At 46.2% G+C, this 11,732-nt stretch overlaps 2 protein-coding genes across 2 annotated transcripts in view; one reads left to right on the forward strand and one right to left on the reverse strand.

Moving 5' to 3' along the window:
• Positions 1-9,776, reverse strand: part of LOC105565162 (ras-related protein M-Ras-like) — a 41,470-nt gene extending 31,694 nt beyond the window's left edge. The window contains exon 1 of the mRNA XM_012018142.1: positions 9,709-9,776. The gene's annotated coding sequence lies outside the window, so the exon portion shown is untranslated. The remainder of the gene's footprint in view (positions 1-9,708) is intronic.
• Positions 9,777-10,089: 313 nt separating this feature from the next.
• The window catches only part of LOC105565159 (protein suppressor 2 of zeste-like), a 12,973-nt gene continuing 11,330 nt past the window's right edge, over positions 10,090-11,732 (forward strand). The window contains exon 1 of the mRNA XM_012018135.1: positions 10,090-10,159. The gene's annotated coding sequence lies outside the window, so the exon portion shown is untranslated. The remainder of the gene's footprint in view (positions 10,160-11,732) is intronic.

The raw sequence follows: 11,732 nt of genomic DNA on the forward strand, positions 1-11,732 counted from the left end.
CTATATTTACTATGTCTATGGTTTTTACGATGTGCGAGCGCGTGTATATGTATATGTATAATATATAATATATCTTTAATATTGTTGCGATTGTTCGAATGTTTTAATTGACGAAACGAATATACCGCGCGATCTTCGGTATTAACGAGAGAGAAATTGTCAAATTTAATTTGACGGAAGCGAAAGATTAAGTGCCGAATGGATGAATGGCAGAATTGTTGCGCGTATTTATTAGCTACTCCATCTAACCTATTGTTTTAATAAAGCTATTCAGAAGTCATATCGTACTGTACGTTGTAGGACTTGCTCGTAAAATATAAAGTATATAAAATCTTATACATGTGATTCACGCCAACTTATTTATCCTTGCCTTAGTGATACGCGATATATTTGTATTCCCCAGAGATACAAGTTTACAACGGTAAGTCAATATATTTATAATATACAAATACATAGCGAATGTGCTCTGTTCATTTCTGAAATTTTTCGTATTCAATCTCTACATATCTCCTTATATTCGTCAACAGAGCAGGAAAGTAGAGATAAGATATTACCGTACACGATAAGGTAAACATTTGTCGTATCATTTAAAGAAAATCGTTTCGTTTGTATTACCGTGCAAGTGGTATTTATTCGGCGTGAAACAAATAAAACAGAAATTATGGGATAAGCAGCTCGCTCGGGTTCACTTTTTAACGACTCTGCCGTTCGTTAACGACAACATCGCGCGCATTAAATACTCGGCGGAAAGTTAAATAAATTCTTAAGTAATTTTTCTTGGAATCTTTGGCGTTGAAACTCACGCTATAAGAATAGAAATAGAAGTCCACTTGGTAGAAACTTGACTCGTGTGTGCGCGTGTGGGACCGAGCGTGAAAATGGCGAGTCGAGCTTGGAATGCGGAATTGTTACAAGTGCGACTACTACTCGAGTAATTCTTAATCCATCGTTTCGCGTTTATCAGCCAATACTCGTATCGCGAATAAAAACATTCTGCAGATTTTTTCATCACCTCTGTTAGCGGATTTCCTTGATAACAATAGGCGGATTTCAGTTTTGGCACTAGGTTAACTCGACTTACTTTTCTTTTTAGACCCGTTTTAGACAGATCGGAGGACGAATAATTCATTTACGATGATTCATTCTTTTATTGTAATTAACGAGAAGATAGTTTTATAAAAGTCTACGTTAATATCTCACGATTTCCAACAAATTATCACGCTCATTTGTAACAAGTGCCGTAAAAAGTAATTGCTCGCGGTGATATCGATCGACGAGGCATGAGCAATGCGTTTGTAAAACTGATTGTGGACATTTTACAATTGTTTGGAAAGACTATCGAGTTGACTCGTAATTTGCGTGGCAAAAACTGGTCGTTCTTCCGACCGATTAATAAGTCGGTACGATCGAACGAGCCTGTATCATTATCGCCGACCGATCGCCGACATTTTAGAATTGTATAAAAAGTGGAGCTGACTGCTGGTCGAGCGGAATCTCGAGCATGGAAATTGAGGCGATATCCCTCCTCTCGTTCTCTCGCCCTTTCACCGGATTATCGGCACAGTTAGCCAGGAGGATGATTTCAATCATACGCCTCAAGTGGAAGGCCTACGCTATCGGAGGAGGAAGGTACACCGATGCTCACCTTCGGCAACCTACATTAGACGCGAGAGAGTCGGCCTGCAGCCACAGGCCTCGGCCGCTGATTGGCTGTGGCCTCCCCGGGGAAGTGCGTCGGAAGTGAAGAGGGCTGAGCGCGCTCGGGGCGCGAACGAGGCGCGGTTACACAATGCGACGAAACAATCCGCACCCTCGGCCTCGGTTCTTCGAGAAAACCAATCGCGACCGCGCTCGGGTCAGCGGGTGACGCCAGTGACGTCTATCGAGACGTCCGACAACCGAATCTAAGGCCAATAACGGCATCAGTGTTGCCGAAATTTTGTCAACAGTTACGCTAAGGAGTTTTCTTTCTCGCGTTAATAATTAATAATTCAGTCTAACGGTTCATACCACGTTCCTTAATTTTCATCGCAGTTGTATTTCAAGTATTCGATAATACACAATGTGACATAAAATCCTAAACCGAAAAAGTTATTGTAAAGTTAAAAAGATCCAAGTGAAATCTTGGGATAAAATTTCGATTTTATGGTTTTCACTTCTCGTTTCGGAAAGATGGTAACTTGAAAGGAGAATTTTGGGGAATGAATGGTTTCGAAGACTTTCAAGTACAATAGGACCTTTTTCTACTTGGTATATTCTGGAATGACAAATTTGAAGGGAGAAAGCAGTTTACGGGGAAGATGTTCTGATATTTGAAGGCCCTTCGAAAGAAACGGAGCCTGCGATAGGTCTAGATTTGGAAAGGACGAGAACGACATCGTGTGTAAGGGACATTCGCGCGTCAATTAGCCCTCTCTCTCGTTCGCCCGCGCTCCGTCTCGTTTCATCCCATTGGCGGGCAATCCTCGGGATTTGGTTTTTTTCTGTCTCTCCCCCGCCAGGCGGGACGAACGGCACCACGGCCGTAATGCCGCCACCCTTTTCGCCACCACTCTCCACGACGTGGAGGTCTTCTTCTTCCACCTCGACCTTCCCCCTGTCCCGTCCACGCCACCGGATCGCACGCACACGCGTGTAGGCGCGCACGCACGCGGCGCACCCTTCGCACTGCCTGCGGATGTAGTGGAGAATGAATAATGTACTCTCGCATCAGGAGGGGCTCCGGGGAATGTGCGAGAGCCCCGTTCGCTTTCGCTTCCCCACTTGGAAGACGCGCAGGCTACTGCCACGACGTTCTTATCGAAACGGCGAGCAACTGCGAGTTTACGCGTAGGCGAGCTTTGATACGACCGACGGAGGGCTGATATTCGATCTCGTTCTTCCTCGTCACGTCAACAGTCCTCCAACCAGTCAAATCGATCGCGCAGATCCTACCAGCTAATCCTCGAGTCGAGTAATATCGCGCAGGAAATGCAACGTGATGTTGGAGGAAATCGATATTTATTTGCGACGTAGAACAACAGTCCGTATTTAATCATTGTCGCTCCAACAAAAACGACTTTTTCAGCGGTTTCTATCGGGCGATCGAACAATCGCGCAAGTCCTAAGAACAAAGTTTAGGTCCACCGAACGAAACGCGGAAAAACGTAATAAAATTGGCGTGATCCGATGATATAAAAATGCGCCGAGACGTAATTGCATAACAAATGATGCTAAAAGTTTGTATAATGCTGCAGAAAACACAATTAGTTTCATATATTTTGTATACGTGCGACTGGTAACGTAATTTGCCTAGCTACAATATGTTTTTCTAAACATGTCATACGTGATTGACACGTCCATGTTGACGGTGCAACAAACTAATTGTAAGGGATAAAAGGACTCGCGAGCGCATCTTCCCACCACGCGCCCCAACGTCGCGTCTGCCTGGCCGAGGAACAGGAGAGTCGAGTGAGGCGGAGTCGCGGCGCGACTGTCCTAAAATCGGTGGCAGGACGATGAATCGATACGCTCTCGCGTCCTTGCTACCGCCCTCGGACACTCGGCGAAGACCGAGTTGCCTCGGCGGCGCTTCGTCGCGAAGACTCGACGAGCCGACGGCGATTTGTCGACCCGAACTCTATTCGACTGACGACGAGCCTCCATCCAGTCTCCTGGGCCGTAAGAGCCTCGCGATACGAAAAACAGGGACTAGTCGAGGCGCAACGCGAGTCTCCTTCGCCGCGAAACACGTGGAGCGTTTCCCAAAAGCGTTCCTATCGACCGATATCGCGCGGCGCAGGCTCACTGCGAATGCCAGCGTACGCGCGCGTATACACCCGCGGGTGCACACATACGTGCGCGCGCGCGCGCGGGTGAATACGCACGCACACGCGCGCAGCGAGGTACGGATATACTCCGGCTGGATGGAGCCGCCCACGCATCATCACCTATACAGGTTGCACGCGCGCTGAAGGGAACGATGATTCGTGGAACAGGCCGTGCTTAGAGAAAGGGCCACAAGGCGAGAAGAGATCGCGTGCCCCCGTCTACGTAGCGTCTCATTCGCTGCGTCGTTCCTCGCTCCTCGGCGACGACCGACCATCCGTGTACATCTTCGTGCCATGGTAGGGAGAGAGAGAGAGAACAAAAAGCAAGGGCTCGAAGGCAGCTTTCCGAAGCGAGGGCTTCGGAAACGATTAGCCCCTGGGGACGACGAAGGACGAGAAAGAGAGAGAGGACGAGGCAAGGAAGGGCAGCACGCACCATGCCACGAATATTTTCGTCCACGTCCTGCGATCGTAAAGGAATTGGGGAGAAGGAGGGGTAAGCCGGTCTTCAAATACCGGCCGAGGGTGACTCGGGATTGGAAGGTCTCGTATTGTAGTGGGGCGGGATTTGACTGCGGTTTCCCCGGTATAGTTGCTATGATTAAAAACCAACGGAAAGAGTAGCGGAGCACTTTGATATTTCGATCGTGGCTGTAGAACAGAGAGATGAAATTCTACGTGTTTCACTCTGTACGCAGCTTTCTAGGCGATTTTCGCAAATTGTAATACCGCGTAAAAAGCAAACTCAATAGAGTTCAATAGAGTAAGACTCAATAGTCATCATCATCATCATCATCAATCGAGAAAATAAAAGGTTTTCTTTTCTAAGACTAACAAGAGAACTGCAGCATTCAATATTTTTTTAACCGACATTAATGCTCCTATAAATACTATAAATCTGTGAGGTACCGAGAAAAACGAGAACGATGAGCAAAACCTTGTCATTCAAATTATCGCATTCTAAAAAATACAATAACACTCGCTTTCGAACAAACAGCAATCGTAGGTTCAAATGGTAAATAAAACGGTTGAAAATATAACGAAACTTGGCGAGCAAATTTCTTTCGGGAGAATTTTTTTAATTGAGATTTATAAAAATATAGACACGAACGTAGTATGGTTTTCTACAGCGCGATGACAAATATTGAGTACCGAGATAGTTATTATTTCATCGTTTAATAATTTCATTTACTTACGCATTCTACTCGTATTTGCTGTCTCCATTACGTCGGTCGCTTGCCTCGCCGTTCCGTTTCAAAATCTACTGTCCGCGGTTTTCCACCGTAAATCGACCTCAAACCGATTAGGGTCTTTCGTATATTTTCCACTTATGTCAATTATTCCGATTATGAAACTATATTCTGTTTCCCTTGTTTATTTTCGATATTTTCTTACGCGCGCGTATGCGACAACGTCAAGAATCGTTTCGAACGAAATCATACTACATTCGCAAAGTAACAATAATGTTCATTTAATTATCAAAATATGTTTTTAGGACTGTCTACATTGGAAGTAAGCAGTAAGAAGTAAGAAAACCATAACCTCTACTTATCAGTGTAAAAGCTTGAGTACAGGCATAATTAAAAAAAATATTTTTAGCACTGGTCAAACTGCACTGGAATTCGCCGAGAGTAAGCGTCAGAGCTAGGAGTAAAATGGAAATGATTCATTTCTTTACTCCTACTCTTACTTCTTACGCCAGGCTTACTTCATCTATTGTAGACGATCCTTTTCATATCAGATACTAAATTCGACAGATTTTTTAACAGTCAAATTTACTGAAATAAAAGTAACATTTACATGCGTCGCTGTAGGTTTCAATCGAATGATTTCAAAATAGTTTGCAAGATTAAAATCCGGCAGTAGAAATTTAAGAACAAAATCATCAATTGGTAGCATAAAATAACACTCGAAAAGTGCAGTTGTGTGTTTCCTTTCCCCATTTTCCTGGTATGTCTTCGTGCTAAGCTGATCGTTAGTTTCAACGTTCGTTTCAGACAATCATTGGTTTCAACGAAAGTCGGGACGAAATAAAGCAACGTATTAACAACAAAAAAGCATTAGCGAGAAAAGGTATGAATTTAGCGTATTGGTTCGATACGGTAAAGTGCTCTATTCCTTTCCAATTATACTTTGTAAAGTTTTTCGAGTGAAAATAGAACCATCGAGTAAAATATCCGGTCTACTGGAGTAAATATTCACTCTAATAGAATAAATATTAGCTCCAGTAGAGTGAATATTGCACTCCATGGTTCTAACTCGAAAACTCTAGAGAGTATCTGTGACGCGGCAAAGAAGGGTAGTTTACATTTGCCGAAGGGCACAAACCGAACGTCGATCGGTTGCATACTTGGACAATGTGCCGGGAGATTGGCGAGAGTCGCAGGGTCACATTAGGTCCCTCTCAAGAGGAGGAAGAGGGCACCGCTCTGGCGAAATATACGGGAATATTCGGACGGCGCAAGCGCGGCGTACGCGCAAATAGCGACGACGGCCTCACGTGCACGGAGATCTCTACCGTTCACTTGCACACGAAGACTCGCATCGAGGATCTTAGATGTCGGAAGGCGCTAATCCGCAAATACGGCGAATCGACGAATTTTCCCTCCACACTATTCACGAATATACGGATCACGAATCACGCATAGTGTGGCGCTAGCTTTACTCTTTCTACATTTTCAGATTCGTCCATGCTGGACCGTGTTCTGCATGATAACACGATGAAACTAGCGTAACACTGTCATCAACCGTTAAATTAGCGGAGCTGTCCAATTACTCATTAAATTGCGTTTTACACTCCAACTTTTATATTACTTTAGATAAATTTCTTTCTTGTTTCGTAATTCAAAGTACTTAATATAAGGATCTGGCCCTCGTTTGTATTAATAATTTTTCTAGACTCGAGAGGAATTTGTATTTTAATATTTAATTGAGTCATTTATATGTCATTATTGATCGTGCGACGCGATGATACGTGTTCAATGCAATCGTACGAAAGCGTTGAAACAAAGTGAAAGTCAAGGTTTTCCTATTTATATTTCACTTGGAAGCTAAATTTATCTTGAGATAGATGTAGCGATTTTAGTGTTGCGTCACTCTTCAACCATCGGCACCTCTCCATTAAAACTGCCGCCATCTTTCTTAATTCGAGACTTGTACCTGCGGTGGAAAGAACCGGCCAGCGGTTCTCATTTACTAAAAATACTTTTAAGTGTTGGAGCGATGCGACTGATATTTCCGCTTGCATTTCCGAACATATCGGGACGTGTGAAGCGACAAAAAAGAGCTTACTCTACAATGTGCTCTTTGCGTCTAGAAACATTCTATTCTGTATAAGCGAAACGCTCGAAAAAATGTGTCGACAACGATACGATTGTACGATGCACAATTTATCAACTTGCACACATTTTTTAAACGTATTTATTGGCTACAAAATAGAACGTTTCCAGACGCAAAGCACATGGCAGATTAGGCTCAGGATTGGGAAGTAACTCGTTACTTGTAACGAAGCTACAGTTACAGTTACTTTTTTTGCTAGCTTTAAATTAACTTCGTTACTTTCTCTCCATCTGGAACTGTAACTTAATTCGGTTACATTTTTTCGTTAACTAGTAACTGATTTAATAGTTACATTAAGATCGCATTAGGCCTTGCATTTGCGCATAAAAAGCCTTTATCGACACTTAACAATTCAGATACAGATTTGATATTTTTATTTTCATGGCAACAAAGTAACTGCAAAGTAACGATTCGTTACTTTTTAGTAACTGTAACTAGATATTTTTATTAAGTAACTTTCCCAACCCTGATTAGGCTTAACGTTAAACCCCCATATCGCCCGTACTGTCTTCTATTAAATAGGCACACGTGCGATAATCGATCTCAATTTGTGGAATAATGTACCTATCGACAATGAAACGACATGTTCGAATACTCTTTTCAGTAAACGTCTTTCTTCTCGTTCAGATATGCCGTGCGTCACACAATTTGCAACCTTGGGGTAAATTCTGTATCTTACACGTTAGTGAAAATGCTAAAAGCGAATAGTTTTATCTCTTTCTGGCCGTCCCCTTAAAAAGAGACAAAGTCGCTCATTTTTAGCATTTTCACTGTATTCTAAGATACAGTAGGGACCCCCTTAGTTGCAATCGGACATAGTCCGTGTGGATTTCGTGTCATGCAGTTTTCTTACCGTACGTCTACTCTAGTTTCTAGTTTGCGTTAGATACTTTTCGCTCGAGTATAACGTGACATGTGTCTGCACGTCGTTACTAGTTTGGTGCGTAGCACATTCACGCGCGATCTCTCAATATGTTACGTTACGCCTTGTTGTGTCCAAGTTCTATAGTTCCGAGAAATGTGTAGCCAACCAACCTGCAGCTTTTCCGTAAAAGATGGAAACTAGAACTTGGATCGTGGTTTTACGCACTCGAGAGGTAAATGATTCTACCTTCTAGAGAGAATTCATTTGGAATCGGACACGTAATTAGCTGTCTCTGGGACTTGCGAGCGTCAGGTGGATCGGTGGAGATTACAGAAAACGATGATCGTACATCAGTGGCGGAGCTGCCTCGATTCTCGCTGTATCCATCGAGAAAAAGAAGAGAGGGACTGGCAAGAAGAAGAGGGCGGGGAGTGATTACAGTGGGAAGGGAAACGAAAGCGGGAAGAAAACGAGCGAGGCAGAAGCGATTACGGAGTAGCCAGTGTGAATGAGCGTGAAGAAAGAGACGAGGAAGAGGAAGGTTGAAAGTGGGGAAACCTTTTTTCGAGGGAGAAAGAGTAGCGGAACGAATGGAGACTTGGTTTGAAAAAGCGAGAGAGAGAGAGAGAGAAAGACGAACGGAAAGGGCGCTGGACGTAAAGGGAAGAACAAAATGGGGAGAGAAAGAGAGAGAGAGAGGCGGCCAGAGAGTCGCGAGGTGATCGAGTGGCTGGTAGGTAGGGAGGGGAGCTCGAGGGAAGCTTCGATAAAGAGGAAAGGAGAGAGGAGCGTCACGCTGGGGTGGAGGGGGTCGGGGAAGGGAAAGCCGAGGGAGATGAAGAGACGAAAAAAAAGGGAGACGCAAGGGCTATACCCTCCGCTCACGGGGAAGAGGGAAAGAGAGAGATGGTAGAACCGGGAGGGGGGACTGAGCGACGGAGGGCGAACGCTAGACGGGGACAAAGGGATGGGGAGGGGAAAGGGAGTTGATAGTCTCGTAACCCCAGCTGGTAACGAGCAGTGCGGGAAGGGGACTCGGTGCCGCCGTGAGAGGGGCGATTCGATATCGCTGTGTTTGCGCGAGGTACGTACTATCTCAAAGAGAGAGAGAGAGAGAGAGAGAGAGAGAGAGAAGGGCGAGCGAGGAGTCAGAATTACACAAGTGGTGGGAGAAAAATGAAGGGGGAACGAGCGAGCACACGCACGCACGTACGCACGCACGTACGCACGACTACGAGGGATGGCGAGGAGTAGAAGCAAGCTAAACGAACCGGCACTCGGCAGAGCTGGGCGCATCGGATCGGACGCGAACAAGGCCAAGAGAGACGGACGAAGAGAGACGAGAGCGAGGGGAGGGAGAGCGACAGCGAGACTACCGAGAGAGCGAGCGAGCGAGTGGGCGAATGGGAAGGGTAGGGGCCAGGGGGAGAGAGACCGCCGGATCAGAAGGGTCGGAAGGGTAGGGAAGGGAAGGGACGCGCGGCGGGGACGAGAGGCCGCCGCGGGGGAAAGGGCAGCTCCCGCTCCACTCTCCCATTTAGTCCGGTATGAGACGTCGTCGGTGGAACGTACTGTTGCGCGCGCTCCCTCCTGTGCTCGTCGTCTCGCGCGCGCGTTAGTCGAGAGTTGGTGGCTGCAGTCGTGCCGTTAGTTGGCAGGCGCGCCGCCGCGCGGCGCTGCTTACTGGCTGCTTACCCGTAACTCCGTGACCGCCCTGCGTGCCGTAATTTCCTCCTCGTTGTTCTCGAAAAGCTGTCCCACGCCAGCAGCGTCTTTCATCGTCATTCCCGAGACGAGGCGCGAGCATGGGTGATGGTTTCGGACCGCGGTCGGCTCGCGCGAGAATGACCCGCGCGGCGAACGGCCACGCGACATCGTAGGCTGGCCACCCTGCACAAAGAGGGAGGGAGGGACAGAACGTAGGAAGATCCCCGACTCCGAGACGTCGTTTCTGCCCGTCGACTGTAGCGCTTCGTACGGTGTGTATGTACGCACGTCGTACGGTGTCGCACGGATACCGCGTCGCCGTTGACCCGCGCGCGCTCGCGCTCGCGCTCCTTCCTACATTCCGCCCGTGTGCTCCCGGATCACGCGCTGGGAGCACGTAGCGTTCTTCCTCGCCTCCGCTGGCCTCGCATGCTCGCACGTAAGTATAGTATATCGATACACCCTACACGAGCACGCACACAAACTCGAGTCGTACGCCACACTCACACACGTACACGCGCGATACGCCGCGCCGGTTCACGGTGTACACAGAGAGCATTCGCGTTTGTGTGCCGAGAGATGGAGCGACGGGACAGGCGGACGGACGGACGGACCGTAGGTGTTCTCCTCTCTTTTCTCTCTTTCATCCCGCGTATCTCTCTTCCCCCCCCCCCACACACATACACGCAGCTTTTCTCTTCCGTACTTATCTTTGCGGAGCATTTCTGCGTCTTCTCTCATCTCGCATTGCCTCGTCTCGAGCGCAATCGCACGGCACTCGCTCATCGAACACACACTGCAACAGGCTTGGGATTCTTGACAACTGACTGTCCGTCGCGAGACGTTACGATACAACCGTGCATTTTTTAACTCGATCGAAAAGAGCTCGATAAGAATTGTCGAGCTCTGCGCGTTCAACCAATACAGTACACTGCTTTTCTCTCTTTCATCAAGATTCTAGATGCAGTAAACAGGTTTTAGAATCTGCTTTGTCTTCTATACCTTATGGGATTGCGAGTTGTATAACTGAATAACTGAAAGCAAAGTAAAAGCTACTTTCTTATTTCATAACATTAACAAATGAAGAGTTTTTATGTGAAAATGGTTCACTATAATTTGCTTCTTATGATTCGAATAACGAGATGGAGCGCAGTTTTCGAGGAACCTCAAAGTTACCGTCGTGTATTGTGAAAAAGGTTCACAGACAAATGGCTAAATATTTAAAGATTTACAAAAGTTAAGTAATAACGTTTGTTAGGCTTCAAAATTCTTTATTAGAAATAAAGAGAAGATAATGGAAACCTGTTACCGATTGTATGGTAAATAACATGTATTTCGGTCATAGAATCTGACCCTCTTCGGTAATAAGAAATGACGTTAAGTTGTAATCATCGTCATCGTAGTTGTAACATTTTCATTTGGTTCAAAATTTTAGGAGGTTTGTATAGAGAAAATTTTCAACATGTTTGCACCAGCAGGAATACGACTCGTCCCTGTGTCGACGAGCAACTCGCTTAATTGCAGCTACTTAATTGCCGTAGCTATCGTGTCTTGCAATTGGTACAGACAAAACTCGCAGTCCGATGGATGCCCGGTCTACTAAATCCCGTCACAAAGACCAAACTCAATCTTCCGGTCACGAATTATCGGGAAATCTTTTCACCCGCCTTCGACAAGGGAAAGCCAAGTTGCTGCCCCGACGTCCGTTTTTCGTAGCCTCTTTGGCGTCGCTAGGTGATCGCGAACGTTGGTTTGGCTTCTGGAAGGGACGCGTAGGACGCCCCTTTTCGCAAGTGTTAGTGCCGTCTAAAGGCCGAATCAGACTAGCAATTGCCGACTCGGATTGGATTGAGATTGGCGATTGACGATTGACATCTGGCCAATGAGAGCAAAGCAGCGGACTTAATCGGCTCTCATTGGCTAGGAGACAATCGCCAATCCCAATCCAATCCGCGTCCGCAATTGCTAGCCCGATTCAGCCTTAAGGGGATGCTGGAGTGATTCTGCACTTT

Source organism: Vollenhovia emeryi, unplaced genomic scaffold (genome assembly GCF_000949405.1).
Source record: "Vollenhovia emeryi isolate VEMERY1.0 unplaced genomic scaffold, V.emery_V1.0 DF939155.1, whole genome shotgun sequence".
Lineage (NCBI taxonomy): Eukaryota > Metazoa > Arthropoda > Insecta > Hymenoptera > Formicidae > Vollenhovia > Vollenhovia emeryi.